We start from the raw sequence: 18,434 nt of genomic DNA on the forward strand, positions 1-18,434 counted from the left end.
ATTTAGTTCACTCTACTATTGGGGTGAAACAGGGCTGCTCATTGTCTCCTACTCTATTTGGTATGTATGTGATCGACAGCACCCCAGAAAGTGGGGAGTGGGGCCCCGCTGGTCGCTGCTACGGTGAACCCGAACTCACAGAAACCGGGAAGGACGGGATGAACCAGTGCGTAGCGGGGCAGCAAAACTCATTAGCTATGGCTGAGACTGGACGCCCCACAGTTAACTCGGAAGGGCAACCATCTGAGGAGCTGAGGGGCGGGGGCATAGACCAAGATGGAACGAACTCAACAAGGGAAGTACGGTACATTGAGGTCATGAATGCCGATCAACTTCAACCTAATAGGCTAAGATCCTTGTCGGTACCCGAGATTGAACCGGTCACCGCCCCAAGCAGGCCGGCTAGAGAGGAACGGGTAATGATGAGAGGCAGGCTTGGGAGGGGTGTTTCAGAAGGGACGGTTGGCAAGCTGTGCATCTGGGGCGCGAATGAACACACCGAAGTGTCATTCAGCAAGGCCTTGAGGCGCGCACTGAGATCAACCTCCCTGTTTGCAAGTATTGAGCTTTTGGATCGATTCCTCAACATTCGGACGGGGAGCACCCGCTTTGATGTTTTCACTTCTAGTAAGCAAGCAGCCCTAGATGTCCTCCAGGTCATCCAATCGGAGAGTAGGCTTAGGTGGTTTGCTAGGATCTCGCTTCCTTTCGCTAGGAGAGATAGGAACCGTTTGAGGCCGGCGATGGAAGTGGTGAAATCGCCGATCTTTGCCACGCTTAACATTAATGGACTCCGGTCGAAGAGGGGGGAGTTGGAGTACATAATGTTACAAAAGACTTGGAATGTGGTGGGTCTCCAAGAGACTCGACTATTTCAGGGTGCATGGCCCCTTAGAATGGCGGGGTATTCGACATTCCAAGTGCCAGGATCTGATAAACCAGGAGCCAGGGGACTTGTGACCTTGGTCTCCCAGGAGCTCAGATCCTTTGAGTTGGGAATGTCGGACGTAAACTCCTTGTTTGTTCAACTCTTCCCTTTAAATATGAAGGATGGTTGGATTTATGGAAATGTTTACGTCCCGCAGAGGCAGTTAGTGGATGAGCGAGCAGACGTCTTAAGTGCGTTAGCTTCGAAGCTTCGTAGGTTGGGCAGAAAGGGCCTTCCTCTCCTGATCGGAGGGGATTGGAATCTTAGACGGCGCCCGATGAAGAGATGGCTGGGGAATGAAGACCTTGATTTTAAGATTGTCCAAACGAGAGGCTCTGGACTCTCGTATCACTCTTCCCGTGGTAAAGGACGATCAGACATTGACTTCTTTTTGGCCAATGATCTGGCCCTTCAATTTCTCGGTCATGCCAGTGTCCAGAGATCGGTGGATGTTTCGGACCACTGGCCTGTTAAGGTGAAGTTGGTGTGTGATGCGGTGCGTGCGGAGCCTCCCCCACCACCCCCCCCCTCCATTGATGCAACTAGAATTGAGCCTGCGGCTCAACTCTTTTTACACCACAACTTCTGGGATTCCCTACCAGAAGCAGCGGAGGAGGGGGAAATCACGCAGGCGGCGGTGAACCGTCAGTCGAAGAGCTTTGAGGAGGCAGCTGAAAGAGTCTCTCGAGATGTTGGTGCGTTCTCCGTAAGGCCCCCCAGGAGGCCTAATAGAGGCTTTAGGCTAGACCCGAGAGCCCGGAGATCCATCAACCGAAGACGGGAAGCGTGGAAGTCTCTGCGGGATGCAGAGAGTGATTCCTCTAGGGAAGATAGGGCGTGGAGGAAGTTTGTTGAATGCCGAAAAGAGGCGCGAGCTGAAACGAAGAGAAGCGAGAGAGAGGCTCTCAAACGATTCATGCTCAAGAGCGTCGAATTGGCAAGACGCAAGGAATGGTATGCTTGGTGGAAGCATATGAAAGCTGTTCTAGGGGGGAGCAGAAAAGGAGGGCCCGCTCAACCCCTAAGAGACCAGAACGGCGAGCTGCAGGCGGACGAAGAGAAGATCCGAGACATTTGGAAGGATCATGCTTCTCGCGTCTTCGCCGATCCCTCCGGACACAGCAAGGACCCAGAACACTGGCAAAATCATGCTGTGCGACTTTGGCCTAGAATAGAGGACATCAATGACTCTATTAAATGGACTGAAGTTCGAGAGGTATGCCGCAAGATCAAGCGGCATAAAGCAGCTGGGATAGATGGCATTCCCCCTGAATTTTTCAAGATCCTTATGCAAGACAAGGGAACTAGATCGGATCGATTTAAACCAAATACAGACATGGGAAGAGCAGTCTTCAAACTGCTATGTACTTGGTTTGATTCAGGGAAGTTGCCGGAGGCATCATCTACCTCGGTAGTGGTGTATATCCCGAAGAAGGGTGATCTTTCTAATCCGGACAACTACAGAGGGATTTCTCTGATTCCAATCTCTCTGAAGCTCTTGACCTCACTTGTGATCAATAGGATCTCAGTGAAACTTGAGGAAAGAAACTTCTTCTTGCGTGGTCAAGCCGGATTTCGGACTCAGGAGGAGTGTGTGGCACAAGTGATTGCCTTGAAAGAGATTGTGCTCAGACGAAAGGTTGTTAAGAAACCGACGTTTGCGGCATATATTGACTTTGAAAAGGCGTACGATACAGTGCCACACGAGGCGCTCTTTTTAAAGATGGAAGCCATAGGGATTGGAGGTCGTTGCTTGAATTTCTTTCGAGCCTTGTACCAATCCTCCAAGGTCAGAGTGCGGGTGGGAGCGAAGTTGAGTGAGGAGGTCCAAATCGCCCGTGGCGTGCGTCAAGGGTGTCCCGCGTCGCCTACTCTCTTTAACATATTCATTAATGACATCTTGGATGAGAGTGCGACTGACCTTGGGGTGGCTATTCCAGGCCTACTCCTGAAGATCCAAGGCCTGCTTTTTGCAGATGATTTAGTTTTATTTGCGGAGTCTAAGGAGGAGTTACAGGCTAGTTTAGATAGATTGCATAGTTGGGCGGAGAAGTGGGGGATGAAGTTCGGCATAAAGAAATGCCAGGCGACCGTGTTCAACGGGGACCTTGAGGAACTTATTGCCTTCAAACCCCACATCGGACCTGAGGAGATTCAGGTAGCTTCGGAGTATAGATACTTGGGCATCTTAATAGACAGCGAAGTCTCGATCGACACTATCCTTAAAGATAGGATTGAGAGCGCACGTAAGTCCTTATATGCTCATAAACACCTTCTATGCTCTAAGAAAATTCCGATGTGGTCAAGGTTGGCCTTTCTCAAGGCGTGCGTCTTCCCAGTGGCGACTTATGGAGCGGAGATTATGGGCTCACATGACATGAGGAAGTTGAACCCATTAGAGACGCTTATAGCAACTGGAATGAGGTGGGTAGTCGGTAAGGCCGCGAAGTCGAGTTCTGTGGCAGCAGCAACTCTTCACCGGGAGTTAGGGCTCCCCCCCGTACCAGCTTACTGTGCAGGACAGAGGGTACGAGCTTTTACCAAGTACGCAGGTCTAAAGACTTGGATTGCAGATTTGGTTAATAATATACCAGAGTGGAACCAATTCAAGAAGTGGACCTGGTGTAAAAGGACAAAGTTTTGGGGGCAGAGGTATATCAACGGCGCTTCTGTCGAAACCGCAAGACAGGAAAGCTGGAAGCTCTGGGAACACTCACATCAATGTGTCTCCCTTGATCCTTATATCGAGAGGAAGTATGAGGACACGCGTGGTTACCTTTACAGGCAGAGCATTGGGAAGAACCCCGGTGGGATGGAGGAGAAAGTCTTGTTACTAGCAAGAGTGGATGGCTTAAGGCTTAAGGATAAGATTGAACGGGCACAGTCGAGGACTTGCCCGTTATGCGGAATGGAAGAAGGCTCAAGGTCACTTACGCACTTGTTGGTACAGTGCCCTGAGCTGGACAATCTCAGAAGCTCAATACGACCCTGTTTGGAACATGCTAGACGGCTGTTAAACAATCCGAGCGGTGAAGATACCGAAGTGTTACTCCTGGGAGGGGAGATTAGCGGAAAGCGATTGCCAGGATGGGTTGTCCCCCGTGGGGCCCATAATGGTCGTCGTGGACCGCAGCTGAGGAGTGCCTATGCGGATAACGTTGCAGCATTCCTCTGCGGGGCCGTACCGCGATACTACAATGCTCTGGCCCGTGAGGGTGATGAAAGCTCGTAGGGCTTGTAATTATTGCGTACGGTGCGGTCCCGCCTAACATGGTCCTGGGGCTTTCCGAGCGGGCCTTGGTGACCATGGTTGGCCGGATCGGGATGCCTCCTTTGAGCCGACGCCCACCTTGGGTATGGCAGTCCTACCGGACATCCGCTGGACGGGGGCCTTTTTCTACCAGGCGAAAATCCTGGAGTACCTGGGCAAGATTCAATACGGTCTATGAGTTACAAGGGTTTGTCCCTCTCTCAGCCTTGGTCCTTAAATGCATCATTGAATTCGTTTGGTGATTTCCCGACGTTACCCTCGGGTGGCGTGACTAACAAGGGAACATGGACTGACTAACATGGCATGAAAAGACTTTTTACTCCCCCGAGGGGGAAACTTGCTTCCATTCCCCGTTGACATGCCACGATACGGCATGGAAGCGCTTTTCCCTTTGTCGGTAAGTCCGCAAGGTAATTTGTCTTTGACTCGTTTGCGCGCGCGCGAAGCAAAGGCAGCTCCTTGCTGGCTTACCGGCTCTAGCCCAAAAAAGTAAAAAGTAAAAAGTATGTTGATGAGGTGTCTGATTACATTGACAGAGAGGGTGATAGAGGTGCCCAATTGGCAAGGACGTGGATCCCATTGTTGTTATATGCTGATGATATTGTGTTGATATTTCTATCTGACTCACTAGAGGGTATGTAGGGACATTTGGATACACTACACATTTTTGTAGAGGATAGTGGATTGTGTGTAAACCTTGGTAAAACCAAGGTTATGGTGTTTAACACCACACCACAGTGGAATAGGAGATTAGCACCTACTTTCACATATGGTCAGGAGATTGTGGAGTATACAGATGCATACACTTACCTAGGGGTAGTCTTTATTGGGCCAAGATTTTCTTTGAGAAGAGCAGCAGAAGAGCTTATGCTGCTTTGGGAGGATTGGAGAGGATGTGCTCACAGGTTCAATTCCAGGAACCTAGGACAAAGTTATGGCTCTTTGATACTTTGGTTGTCTCTACTATGCTATATGGAGTGCAGGTTTGGGGACCTTCTGTAGGCCAGGATGGTTGGAGACGTATGGAGAGGCCCTTGATATTTATGATCTCTCGGTTGATTAGATCCAAGGCCTCTGTACCGCATGATATCATTCGAGCGGAGTTAGCTGCCTCCCCCTATGGAGATTGAGGCGCTTACCAGATTAGTCTCCTTTGTACACTGCCTATGGGATACTACCAGAGATAGATATGCCAGGTTGGCCTTAGAGTCCTCCAGACAGTTAGCTCTACAGGGGAATACATCATGCTGGTATGCACAGATGACATCATGGTTTCAGACACATGGCTTCACCATGGACAGGCTGCCTCCTTTTCAGTACTCTCTACAAGCACCCTTAATGTCTCTGATACGGGTGGAGATTACTAGACTCATTCGTCAGGATCTGATCCAGCTGGACACGAGGAGGACATGGATAGAGCTGGTACAGGAGTTGGGCACGAAGATGGCTTTCTATAGAGAGCATCTTGTCCACTTCACAGGGGATGGGTTTGTGATTCGACCTAACTATATGGACACACATCTTTCTCATGGTTTGCGTTGTGCCATTGGCCAGATACACACATCCTCACATCAACTCGAGATTGAGACTGGCAGATTCAGAGGGATACCAACAGATAGCAGGATATGTCGCTTATGTCATCTAGAGCCAGAGACAGAGTTACATTACATATGCCATTGCATACTGTACTATGAGATACGAGGCGGTTTTCATTGTCTATTCAGAGAGGGTTTTGGGCCTCTATCTAGGGTCATGAGTTATGAGGATCAGAGATGTCTTGGACTTTATCTACTTGAGTTACACAGGCATAGAGACACTTTACTGAGGAGAGCTGGAGAGAGACAATCCCAGAGACAGATTATAGATTTCTTTACACTAGATATTGGACACCCAGAGGAGCATCTAGAGAAGCATCCACCATTGCAGAGCTTTGTTGTATTAGACTTGGACACTCCAACTCAAGAATCTACCGCGACAGCACCAAATAACCACTTCAAAACAGTTCACAGTTCACAATTGATTCACACTGGCCCTGCGGAGTTCTGTGCCTAGAGATATTGGCCCCAAAGACTTGCGCCCCTTTCGGTATTTCTTTTTGTATTAAGCTGAGTTCAAAGTACAAGAGTGGTTGGGTCTCACTCTCAGACTCTGCGTCCAGATGCTCTGAGAAGTGAGTGACCAACTTCACTTATAAAGAGTTACAAGGGATGCCAAAAGCAGAGCCCCAAAAGCTTAAAATCAAAAGCTCAAAAGCTGTGCTTTTCTTTTCTCTCTCAAGTTCTCTCTCTTTCTTGCCCTAAAATTTGAAGCAAAAGAGAGTTCTCTTCTCTCTCTCTCAATTTGCGTGGAAAAAGCACTGTCCAAAAGCTGCTGTATAGCCATTGCAAAATCCGGCGCAAAATCCCGGACGTCCATACTGCTGCCATGTGTCGTGCTAGGGTTAGGGTTAGGGTTTTTGGCATAATTAGGGTTTCAGCAGTTAGGGTTTTCAGAATTAGGGTCTTTGGCAGAAATTAGGGTTTTCAGAATTAGGGTTTCTCTGGCAGCCATGTCATCACTTTGTGACATACCCCTCTCTTGAAAGCATTGTAATTGCCCTCGATTACGCTTGCAAAATAGACAAAAGCTGTAAACTGTCTTAGCAGACAGTGACTGTTAGCACCTACGTACTAGGAACACACATCTAGCACATGTACCAATCGATAGTCCATCACACGACATCACAGGACATCACTAGACATCATAGGACATCACATGACATTCAACATTCATTCGGATCTTAGACCATGATTTATCAGCAATGTAGCTAGCAATCGCATCTAGATCCAGTCGGGACCTCATCGATGCCTGATTGACTAACCCCTATTGCAACCATGTCTATTCGAGACGAAGTAGACCAAAATGCTGCAGTCCTTTCGTCTATCAGTTCCTGCACCTAAAAACAAGTCAAGAACAAATCAGTTTCATATTCAGGAATTCCATCTCACTATCCCTGAAGCTCAAAGAGACATCAGTGACTCTAGTATCAAAATCGAGGCATCTGTTGACAAAGAAGCGGAGTAACTCCCCTCTTGTGCATCCCACTGCACCAAATCTCCGGCCAAGCTGAATTCTGGGTTCCATTTGGAGTAGACTATGCTAAACCAAAAGGTTCGAGGTAAAGTTTCACAATATGAGGAGTATCTGCTAGGTCCTCCTCCTCCATCCACTTTGCATCCAATGCAGGATAATTCTTGAACTTAACCAAGAACCGCCTTCGGACTTTACCTTTATTCTTTGTGTCCTTATGTGCCAAAATTTGTTCAAGAACAAGGATCTCCTCGTTTTCTTCCACTTCAGGTTTCTCATCAGGCTCCCTATCATCAGGCACATCACCTTTAAAAGGTTTCAAGAGACTCACATGGAATGCATTGTAACAACCCCTGTGCTTCATGCCTGTCAAACTTGACCTTATGGCATACCAAGCAATTGCGCACAAACTCTTCCACATCCTTCTTGAGTCTCGGCCAAAAGAAGTATCTCTCTACCCCTTTCATGGTGGTAGCTATGCCGCGATGACTCGTAAAAGGTGGACAATGGCATTCGGTCATAACCTTTTCCCACAACAACTGTGTAACGCACAACATGGTTTTTCTCATCAAGTAGCTATCCCGAATGGAATATCCCGCTACTGCCTCCCCATCCCGTATTCATGTGAAAACGTCTGCAAAATCTATATCTGTGGCATACTGGTCGACCATATCCTCGAAGCTCCTATGATGTATCGTGAAAATAGCCAGAACCAACGGCTTCCGAGACAAAGCATATGCCACCACATTCTTCTGTCCCTGAACATGGACAATCTGGAAGTGAAACTGTGACAAGATGTTCGCCCACTGCATCTGATTTTCCGATAGCTGCTTCTGTGACAAGAAGCAGCGCAAACTCTGTGGTCTGTAAAGACAGTAAAATCCGCTCCGAGTAGGTAATACCGCCATTGAGTAAGAGCATGGATAACCGCCAAAAGCTCTTTCTCATAAATCTGTGCTGTCATTTCCGGCCTTGAGAACAATCGGCTCTCATAAGCAATGACATGGCCTTCTTGCATTAAGACCGCACTGAGACTACGACCACAAGCATCACAATATACTTCAAATGACTTCTGCAAGTCCAGCAAAGTCAAAACTGGTCCCGTAGTCAATTTCTCTTTCAAAGTCTGAAAGGCAGTCACCTCTGTGGGTCCCCACGAGAAAGGGACTCCTTTCTGTGTCAAGATATACAAAGGGGAAGCAACCTCTGCAAACTTTTGAATGAACCGCCTGTAGTACGAACACAGTCCCAAGAAGCTTCTAACTTCATGGACATTCTTCAAATCGGGCCAATCACGGATAGTCTCTATCTTGGCCGGATCCATTTGCACTCCTGTTGCTGACACAATGTGTCCCAAAAAGTGTAAATCTGGTAGGAAAAATTCACTTTTCTTTGCATTAATCACTAACTTGTGATCTCGTAATGCCTGAAAGACCTGCAGGAGATGATCTCTATGTTTTGCCTCATTCTTGGAGAAAACAATGATATCGTCAAAGAAAGTGCCAACAAATAGCCTGTATTCTCGAAAAATCCTGTCCATCATCCGGTTAAAATGTCGCAGGAGCATTGGTTCAGCCAAAAGGCATCACCAAAGACTCAAATAACCCAAAAGTAATCCGAAAAGTCGTCTTGTAGATGTCTCCCGGCGCGATTCTGATATGATAATATCCACTCTTCAAATCAATCTTGCTAAAGCACGAGGATCATTGTAATCTGTCGAGTACATCATCGATCCTAGGAATCGGAAATCTGTTCTCGATGGTGATTTTTTTGAGAGCTCTATAATCGATGCACATTCTCCGAGATCCGTCTTTCTTCAAAACCAACAATACTGGAGAGCAATACGGTGAAGTACTAGGCTGGACAAGACCCTTTTCCAAGAGGTCTTTCACTTGGTTCATAATCTCTTCATTCTGTTCTCGGCTCACACGGTAAGGTGGCCGGTTCGGTGGTGTGCTTCCAAGTATTAGATCAATGGTATGATCTTCAGGACGAGCAGGTGGTAACTCGCTTGGTAGGCCCTCTGAGAAGCAATCGGCGTGTGAGTGGAGAAAATCTTGGCGTTCTTTATCAAGTTAGACATATTTGTCCTATCCTCATCACTCAACTCTTTCATAAAGATTGAGTAAACAAACAGACTGGATTTCATTAATTTAGAAATGGCCGAAGCCATGGCCGAAGCCGATACAATAGGGACAGACTCGCCCTTCAGTTTAATGTCAAGTACAATGGTTCTACCCTTCTCTGTAGTCAATGTCGCTTTCCTCCCCCGATAATGGACCACGGCGTTGTTCTTGTGGTACCAGGGAATTCCCAAGAGAACATCACAACCTTCCAAAGGCATTATGTAAAAGTCCTCATGCCCTAAATACCCCGGACAATGCAACCGAAGTTGGCCAATGACAGGTGTAATGGCTACGTCCCTGCCTGGTGCCGCTAGAACTGCCTCCGCAAGTGGTCCCATCCGATCGGGAGTGATCTCGAGCCGCACCGCCAATTCCGGTGAAATGAAGTTGGCCTTGGCTCCTCCATCAAAGAAGATCAAGGCCTCTTGGTCTTTCACTTTGCCCCAAGCTCGGCAAAGTTCTGTACTTTTGTCCATGGTGTTGGGATCGGTACCCACATAATCTGGAACCAGTCCTATTTTCATCTTTCCTTTTCTTCCACGTTCCTGAGCTGCTCTCGAACTCCTAGGCCTTTCGTCGTCCTTGTCATTCTGTTCTTTCTGTGCCTTTTAGGGCACTTCACGGAGATATGTCCACGTTTCCCGCATCCAAAGCACTCCCCTTCCTGATGAAGTGAGCTCTCTCCTGAGGAGTAAGCTTGGGTCGTGCATCTTTCTTTTCTGGGTTGCTCTTTCTCTTTCTACTTTGATTTGTTGAAGTCTGTTCGGCTCTTTGTGTCATGACCTCATTAGTGGGGTAGGTCAGACTACCAGAATGAATGGCAAAACCCCGTTTCGCATGACTCATCAACTCCTGAATAGAAGCTGACTTCTGTTCCAAGCAGTGATCTCGGATCTCTGTAGGTAGACCCAAGGTAAACCGCTCAATATGTTCTCTGAACGAGATCTTCTTGAATGAAGAGGCGGGTAGAAAAGAGCTCCAGGATCTCTCGCAGTAAGCGTCCACTGTATCTTTCTTGGTCATCCAAAGATGGTCCCAAGCAGCTCGTATATCGCGTTCATACTCTTGAGTCAGCCAAGAAGAAATAAAAAGCTTCTTAAATTTCAGGCATTTAACTGGCGCAGTCTTGTTTAAAAGAAACGTGGACCACCAAGTTTGAGCATTCCCCTTAAAATAAGAGGCAGCTCTCCGAATCTTAGAGCGCTCTGAGTAGCGTCCTCCCGCGAAAGCGATGTCAAACTGCTGTACAAAAGACAAAGCCTTCGAAGCATCTCTATATCCCGAAAACGTGTCAAATTTAATTGACTGTCCACCTTCCTTAAACTTTCGGACCTTCTTGCTTTTATCTTCCAGAAAGTCATATTGGTTGGCTTTATAAAAATTCTTCTTCTTTGCATAAAAGTTGCGGTCGTCAGAGTCTGAACTGTCTGTACTCGAGACCTCTGTAGAACTGTCACTCACTGGGCGAGATTTAGACTTCTTTGCCTTTTCCTTGCCCTTTCCAAAGCGTTGTTTCTTGCTTCACTTTTTGCCTTTGCGGTCTTCTTCGCTCGAGTCAGATGAGCTAGAAGAACTGTCAGAAGAAGAAGAAGAAGAAGAACTGGGTACTTCTTCAAATCGAACACGCTTCTTCTGTTTCTTTGCCTTTTCAAATGTCGACTGACAATCCAAATAACCCGGGAAGTCAGTGCCTTTCTTTTGCTTTTTGCCGTGATTTTTAGCTTTTTTTAGCGCGTCAAAAAGCTGAGCAATCGGTGCATCAACCACCTCTTCTAATTCCTTCTCTGAATATTTCTTGTCAGCAGAAGGTTTCTTGAGAGCTGGTTTTGGGGGTGGTGTTGTGGTTTTCTGCCACTACTCGTGCACTTTCTGAAAAGAAGTCTCGCTCTTATATTTTGTAAATTTTGAGTCCTTCGCAAAATTGACCATCATCTTTGTTGCATCGCCGATCAATTGACGACGCTCCATCTCTCCTTGTTCCGCCTGAGTAGGCCGAGGCGGGCCATACTCCTTGCCGGAATCTTCGTTGTGATACCTTGCCGTATCTCCGGATGCAGAGGGAGTCGACTGATCCTTGCGTGATGCCATAGGTGCCGCGGATTTTTTTTTTGGGATTGGATTTCCCGTAGAAGAGAAATCGGCCGTGCTCTGATATCACTGTAACAGACTTGGACACTCCAAGTCAAGAATCTACCGCAACAACACCAAATAACCACTTCAAAACAGTTCACAGTTCACAATTGATTCTCATTGGCCCGGCGGAGTTCCGTGCCTAGAGATATTGGCCCCAAAGACGGGCGCCCCTTTCGGTATTTATTTTTGTATTAATCTGAGTTCAAAGTACAAGAGTGGTTGGGTCTCACTCTCAGACTCTGCGTCTAGATGCTCTGAGAAGTGAGTGAACAACTTCACTTATAAAGAGTTACGAGGGATGCCAAAAGCAGAGCCCCAAAAGCTTAAAATCAAAAGCTCAAAAGCTGTGCTTTTCTTTTCTCTCTCAAGTTCTCTCTCTTTCTTGCCCTAAAATTGAAAGCAAAAGAGAGTTCTCTTCTCTTTCTTTCAATTTGCGTGGAAAAAGCATTGTCCAAAAACTGTCGTACAGCCAGCGCAAAATCCGTTGCAAAATCCGGTGAAAATCTCGGATGTCCGTACTGTTGCCACGTGTCATACCAGGGTTAGGGTTAGGGTTTTTGGCATAATTAGGGTTTCAGAAGTTAGGGTTTCCAGAATTAGGGTTTCTACAGATTAGGGTTTCTGGCAAAAATTAGCGTTTTCAGAAGTAGGGTTTCTTTGGCAGCCACGTCATCACTTTGTGACATCTGTCCGCACTCATACTACCACTACTGGCATTCTCATAGACCGAGCATTGGAGCTAGGGAGATCTAGACGACCGCGATTGAGGAGAGGAGCTACACAGTATCGACGGAGACTACAGCAGAGGATTCGAGCCATACGTTCTCGACGTTCAGAGTGCAGATGAGGATGGATCTCTACCATATCTCTCCCCCCCCCGCTTCTCTCATTGTACTACACATTGTACTGGGCACCTTTTGTATTAGATGGCACATCCATACAGTCCCAGCTTGTAGTAGTTGTATTTTTTGTTTTAGTTCTTTTTTATTCCGAACATGGTATCAGATTCACTATGTTGTAACAGGTTGGTCTCATAGGTCATTTTGGCCTTTTGAAGACCGCAAATTTTAATATATCATTTTATTTCATTTCATTTCATTTCTCTCTCTCTCTCTCTCTCTCTCTCTCAATTTTTTCTACAAGGTCAAAACATTAATGAGAATGATTTTTCTCACTCTCTCTAAGGTAGTAACCTTGGCCTCTCCCTCCCCCCCCCCCCCCTCTCTCTCTCTCTCTCTCTTCTTATCCTCCTCAAACCCTTTGTTTTGTCCACGTGGTCAAATCTTTGGTGTGGATATTTAACCTCACACTATAAGCGAGTGACTTTGGTTCCCCCTCCCTCTCTCTCATACACACTCTCTCTCCCTCGTGTCAATGGCTATCTCATTCTTCTTGTAACTCTCTCTCTCTCTCTCTCTCTCGCTCTCTCGCTCTCGCTACGAACCTATTCTATCTACATGTTCAAATCTTTAGTGTTGATGTTTTGACTCTCTCTCTTCTTCCTTTGTCAATCGCTGTCTCATTCTTCTTGTGATTCTCTATCTCTATTTATTTATCTATCTATCTATCTCCCTCTCAATCCTTAAGTTTTGTTCACATGGTCAAAATTTAAGTGAGGATGCTTCTCCTCACCCTCACTAAGTTAATGAGCCTGGTCCTCTCTCTCTCTCTCCCCCCCTCCCCCAACCCTCTATTTTTTCCACTTTGTGAAATCTTCAATGTGGATGTTTTGATTCACTCTCTAAGTTAGTGATTTTGGTCCCCCCCTCTCTCTCCACTTGTCAATGACTCCCTCATTATTTTTGTAACTCTCTCCCTCCCTCTATGGTAATACTATATCTCTGCTACCATCACCTCCTATAGTCGCCCTAAACGTGTCGACAATGACCCACTGTAGTTCGACACAGCCATGTGTTGCTCTGCGTGTGGTGTATCAAAGGCCGTGAGTCCCTAGTCGGCTGCCTTGCAATCAATAATGACATGGCCATTGTAGCATATGGCTCTCTTGCCCTCTTTGCAGGCTATAGGACGCAGGGTCTGCATGCTCTCTTATGCTCAATCTGCATCCGTGTGCATTCATCATCCAAAAAGATGGGAGCTCGTTGGAGTGTACGCAACGCATCCTTGTGAAAGTAGTGTGTGCTTCCTTCTCTCGGAGTCGTAGCATGCTCGTCCTCTTTAGGGTCTCTTCCCACCCTCCAAGCCCAGGTGAAGGGTATTGGTCTATCTTGCATGAACCCAAGCATCATACATAAAACCTATTCCCGTCACTTTTGGGACGGAGTCCGTCTTCTCGTCTATGCCCTTCACTCGGATGCTGAGCCGTCTCACATGTCCCAGCGTCTCCTCTTCTATGTGTCGTGCACTATTTGGAGCTCCTTTTTGGGAAAAGGCTATCTAAGAGAGAGAGAGAGAGAGAGAGAGAGAGAGAGAGAGAGAGAGAGAGAGAGAGAAGGAGATTATACAGCAATGGGGTCCCAACCGACCCTCTCAAGAGGCTCCCACTCGGGCACCATAGTGATGTTTGCTTTTCTAATGCATAAGTGATATATACAGGACACATTAGCTGGTTGCTTATGCAATAGCGATGGTACCTTTGATGATGACCATCGATGGATGAATTGGCACCGGCTGTTTGCTCTCTTTAAGACTCATATGTGCTCTCCTTCACGCTGTAAGCAGCTTGTACAGCGAGGCACTTGTTGGGGCTGATACAAGAGGTCTGCGGAGGCTAGATCTATGCACGACTCAGCTGAGAACGGCTATCAAGTGGACTTATCTGATTTTCTGGCTTCTTGAGACTACGTTGGTGCAAAAATTGACTCAGATCTTGGGTTGACCCAGATCTGGAGCTGGAATCAGTGACTGGGTCCTGTCCGCAGAGGGTGCAAAACACAGACAAGATTGCTTCCTTTGGCAAGAAAGCTGGGACTAAGATCTGCAGCATCTTGGCTTGCCCCTAACTCTGAAATGCGAAGAGAGAGATTCCTCCCCTGAGGAATGCTGCCAGACTAGAGTGAGACTTCAGAGGGAAGTGCTTTTGGGGGACATCACTCACTGACAGTCACAGATTGACTTCCAACGCCTAGTTGGGCGGAAGAAAAGGGCATTTTTGGCTCGACTAGAGCAGGATCTCTACCAGCTATTCTTGAGTCAGGACTCGCGTGAGGCATGGCGGCTCTTTCATGAGTTGTTCCCCCCCTCCCCCCCCCCTCCCCACATACAGAGACTTGGGGTCAGTACGCATCATATTTGTACACAGTTTCTGGACAGCCGCCCCTTCCCAACCCCCCCGATCCATGCCCACACACATGTGCTTTTTTCACCGTTGAGATGGTGAAGAAGGCCATTGACAGGATGAGGACTGGGAGAGCATATGATCATGATGGCTTGGTGGCTGAGCATTTCATGCATGCCAGAGATCTACTAGCAGAGCTTCTAGCAGTCATGTTTAACCGTGCCATGTGTGAGGGCTTGCCTGATACTTGGAGCCTATCTATGATTGTACCTATTTTCAGATTAGGAGACCTTGTGGAGCTTGGGAATTATCGCACTATCATGATTGGACACACATTGGCACGGTTGTACGCATCCATTTTGGAGTAGCAGCTGAGTAGATGGGCAGAGAGAGAGGGAATGCGTGTAGCTAGGCAGGCAGGGTTCAGGAGAGGTTTTTCTACTCTTGACCATATCTTGACACTCAAGGCCATCATCGAGGAGGGCAGATCCCGTGGGAGACGGATCTATTGTAGCTTTGTGGACTTCCGCAAAGCATTTGACACAGTACCCAGAGCTAGATTGATGCGCAAATTACAGGAGATGGGAGTACCCACAGAGCTCATTTGGGGGATCATGGCATTGTACAAATCAGTAGTAGGGCATGTACGCACCTCAGAGGGTCTATCTACACCGGTGCACTCCACTATTGGGGTGAAGCAGGGCTGCCGGATCTCTCCTACTCTATTTGGTATGTATGTGGATGAGGTTTCTGACTACATTGAGAGAGATGGGGATAGAGGTGCACCGCTGGCAAGGACATGGATTCCGATATTGTTATATGCTAATGATATTGTGTTGATCTCCGACTCTCCGGAGGGGATGCAACGTCACTTGGATGCTGTGCATAGGTTTGCCCATGAAAGTGGTTTGTCTATCAACCTTGGTAAACCAAGGTCATGGTATTTAATACCACCCCACAGTGGATTAGGAGGTCAGCACTGGTTTCCTATTCCTAGAATTGATGATATTCTCGATCGTTTAGAGGGTGCTGCAATTTTCAGCAGGATAGACCTTAAGAGTGGGTACCATCAGATTCGTATAGGGGCAGAGGATGTGCACAAGACTGCGTTTAGAACGACATTTGGTCTTTACGAGTTCCTAGTGATGCCGTTTGGGCTAACAAATGCTCCTGCCACGTTCAACAGAATGATGGACCGGATTTTCCGCTCGCATCAATAGTTTGTTGGGACGTTCTTCGATGACATGATAGTGTATTCGAAGAATGAAGAGGAGCATAGGCGTCACTTGACCATTGTGTTTGAAGAGGTGCGCAGCCACAAGTTACTTGTCAATCCTAAGAAAAGTGAATTCTTTCTTGAAGAGATCCACTTTCTTGGCCACATAGTCTCAAAGGATGGTGTTAGAATGGATCCCGCAAAGGTCGAAGCTATCAAGACATGGCCAGACTTGAAGACTGTGGACGATGTCAGAAGCTTCTTGGGATTGTGTTCCTACTATAGAAGGTTTATCAGAAATTTTGTAGAGATAGCATCACCTCTTCAGGCTTTGCAAAAGAAAGAGGTCACTCTCACATGGACCCAAAAAGAGATTTCAGCTTTTCGTCTCTTAAAGGAAAAGTTGACTTCAGATCCAGTTATTGTTTTGCCAGATCTCAGGAAGTCATTTGTGGTCCAGTGTGACGCGTGTGGCAGTAGCATGGGAGTAGTACTAATGCAAGATGGACGGGTAGTAGCTTATGAAAGCCGAATTTTGCAAGGGCCAGAGAGGACTATGCAAGTCTATGAGAAAGAGCTCTTGGCCGTGATTCATGCGCTTTCTAGCTGGAAGCACTACCTCTTAGGTGCTGATTTTGTTGTCCAAACAGATCATCAGACCTTGCGATACTTCTTGACACGGTCAAAGTTATCCGAAAAGCATATGCGATGGGCAAACATTCTTTCCATGTTCCACTTCCAGATTATGCATGTGGAAGGCAAGAAGAATGTTGTGGCTGATGCGTTATCAAGAAAGCCACAAATTTTAGCTGTGTCAATTTCTTATCATCATGAGTTAGATGACATGAAGGAACAGTATACTGCTGATGAAGATTTTGCAAGGATCTTTGAACAGTTATAAGAGGGCAACATCACGAGCACTACCTCCTCAGAGATGGTTTTATGATGATGCATGGCAGACTTTGTGTCACTAGGCCACTGCGACATAAGGTCATGGAAGAGAGTCATGTCCCACCGTATGCAGGGCGTCGTGGCATTGATGCAACAGTTAAAGCGGTAGAGACATTCTTCTATTGGCCTACCTTGAGGAGAGATGTGGATGCCTTTGTGCGAGCATGCATAGTTTGCCAAAAGGTCAAGTTTGACAGGCAAAAGGCACCAGGGTTGTTACAACCACTGCCGATTCCGGATAAGCCATCGGAAAGCATTGCTATGGACTTTATCTTTGATCTTCCAAGGACGTCAACAGGGAATGATGGTATATGGACCATTAATTGCAGGTTCAGCAAGCTGGCCCATTTTATCCCTGTCAAGAAGAAGATAAAATCTGATCAGATGACAAGCTTGTTCACGTACAATGTGTTTAAGTACCATGGTATGCCACAATCGATTATCAGTGATCGTGATCCTCGCATGACCAGTTTGTTCTGGAGAGGATTGTTTGAGAACATAGGCACTACGCTCAAGTTATCGTCTTCATTTCATCCACAAACTGATGGACAGTCAGAAGAGACTAATTCTACTGTCTTAGATCTGTTGAAATGCTATGTATCAGATAATAAGGGCAAGTGGGAACAGTATTTGCCTATGCTTGAGTATGCGTATAATAATAGGGTGCATTCGTCTACTTGCAAAGCACCTTTTGAGATTGTTGAAGGCGGCAAAAAGGTTCCTCCCATACTGCATACAAAAGACAAGATCTTTGAGGCAGATTGATATGTTGAGAACATGGATGAGATGTATAAGAAGATTAAAGTTGCCTTGGAGAAGACTCAGGCAAAGCAGAAAAAGGCTGTTGATCGTCAGTGTCGTGAATTGCTGTGATCACCTGGTGATTGGGTTCTGTTAAGGTTCGAAAATGCAAGGTTAAAGAAGATGAAGGGCAAGGAACGGCTGTTTCCTAAGCTCAGCATGCGTTACTATGGGCGTTTTCAAGTGCTTGACAAGATCAACGATGTGGCTTACAGGCTGAAATTGCCTGATGCATGGAAGATTCATAATGCGTTTCACGTGAGTCTTCTAAGACCCTTCGTGGGTGATGTGCCAGAAGATATGCTAGATGAGGATCAGCCAGAATTTGAGGAACTTGATGAGATCCTGATACCTAAGCAAGTTTTGGCACATAAGGACAGAAAAGTTAAAGGACAAGTTGCAAGACGCTATTTGGTGAAGTTCAAGAACTATCCGCCTATGGATGCAAAGTGGATGGAAGAGTATGAACTGTCAGAGTCACCAAATGTATTGCAGCTTTACCTTCAAGCCTTTGGGTTACAGCCTACTTCTGCCCCAACCCAACGTGTGCAAAGGAGGGGTAATGATAGAGTTAGTACATCAAATGTACATATGAATTCAGTGTCAGATGGAAATGACAAAAGTATGAAGGCCTCATTAAGTCATTTGTATCTATGTGTTATGACCTTTCTTGCGGATACATGCGATGATAAAAGATTGTT

The 18,434-nt window shown here is 46.7% G+C and overlaps 1 protein-coding gene and 1 pseudogene across 1 annotated transcript in view; both read left to right on the forward strand.

Moving 5' to 3' along the window:
- The window catches only part of LOC147436581 (Plastid-lipid associated protein PAP / fibrillin family protein), a 138,748-nt gene that overhangs the window by 42,264 nt on the left and 78,050 nt on the right, over nucleotides 1–18,434 (forward strand). The gene's annotated exons all lie outside the window — the stretch shown is intronic.
- LOC147436582 (uncharacterized) lies at nucleotides 856–4,360 on the forward strand (annotated as a pseudogene).

This window comes from Adiantum capillus-veneris, chromosome 18, assembly GCF_014529385.1.
Source record: "Adiantum capillus-veneris isolate H3 chromosome 18, ASM1452938v2, whole genome shotgun sequence".
NCBI classification, from domain to species: domain Eukaryota; kingdom Viridiplantae; phylum Streptophyta; class Polypodiopsida; order Polypodiales; family Pteridaceae; genus Adiantum; species Adiantum capillus-veneris.